At 40.4% G+C, this 1436-nt stretch overlaps 1 protein-coding gene across 1 annotated transcript in view; it reads right to left on the reverse strand.

The window, feature by feature from the left end:
• LOC109471628 overlaps window positions 1-1436 on the reverse strand; it is a 32357-nt gene that overhangs the window by 5364 nt on the left and 25557 nt on the right. The window lies entirely within an intron of this gene.

Consider the following 1436-nt stretch of genomic DNA (forward strand, 5'->3'; position numbering starts at 1 on the left):
ACATTCACTCACAACCCTACACAGTACAATCCACCACAAAAATGCCAAGAATTCAACAAAAATCCCACCCAAGAAAGGGTTTTAAAGCTCTTTAGCTCATTTTAATTTTGGGGTCTCTCACCCAGCAACTTGTGCGCATGCCCTTCGACCCGCGTCACCCCTTCTATAGGGTGATGAACAAGAGTTAAGGAAAACCACCCCCCTTTGCTGATACACTGGGGGGTGCGATCATATTTCCCAAAGATGAACTTCATTGATAGCCCCCTTGGGAATTCAGGGGTAGTTGTATGCCCACACTCTGGGCCTGTACTGAAGGCTTGTACAGCATACCTACCAATATCACATGACTTTTTTCAAATGTCTGGGGGGTCTGTTTGTCAACAACTGCCAATCAGTAATAACTAAAGTCTGTTCTACTACTTTGATGTGAAATTACAACTTTTCAATAGGAAATTTTCTACTTTTGACAACTTTTCTATAAGCTACCTCACATACCGTACCGATGAAATTCCCAAGATTTACACACATTCAGCTGAGAATAAAGAGCTAAAAGTTCCCCCAATACCCCAAACCCCTTTTCTTTGACAGAAAACATTGTCCAGTAACACATTCAGGGCAGATGTAGCAATATCTTTTCTTTAGTTGGCTCCTGTGAAGACTTTAAATGGCTATTTCTGACTGCTGGGGGGGGGGGGTGGCTCCTGGGAAGGGCACATTTTGATTGGCAGTTTTTAATTGATGAAAAGCACAATGGTATAAACCTTAATAAATCACTTAGTACATCATTTGTAAGGAATATGTACCACTTTTGCAGTCATTCAACCTCTTGCAGGTGTTTCTGGCAGCTTTTATCATTATCTACACACTGCCCCAGATTTGAGCACACTATACTGTACATTAATCACTCTTTTGTGACTCAAAAAGGCAAAAAAATGCACCCACATAGCCCAAATTAGGTCACCATCTAACAATATGTACTTGTAGATGATGTTGAAACATATGATTTTATCAAATCCAATACAGCTATCAGGTTGAGAAGAACACTATGTATACATAGCCCCAAGCACTATAGGGGTGACACCATTGAAAGGGTTCTCCATTGAAACATATGCTAAATCAGACATGAAAATGGGCATCATATCTCTAATTTACGAAGTTTCTGTCACACAAACTCACCTTCACGTGTTAGCCAATTTAATAATATGTACCTACAACAAGTTTCGGAAAAAAGTGGACGGCTAGTCTCGAGGTACAGCCTTGTTTATAAGAATCCGTGCACTTTGACCCCATATTCTAGGTCGATACCAAGGCAGGATGACAGGAGGGGTGTATGGCAACAAACAAGCCCATAACAAGGCAATTTCATGAAAAAAACTTCATTTTTTTGCAAAAACATTCACTCACAACCCTACACAGTACAATCCACCACAAAAATG

Source organism: Branchiostoma belcheri, unplaced genomic scaffold (assembly GCF_001625305.1).
Source record: "Branchiostoma belcheri isolate BF01 breed outbred unplaced genomic scaffold, Haploidv18h27 scaffold250, whole genome shotgun sequence".
Classification (NCBI taxonomy): domain Eukaryota; kingdom Metazoa; phylum Chordata; class Leptocardii; order Amphioxiformes; family Branchiostomatidae; genus Branchiostoma; species Branchiostoma belcheri.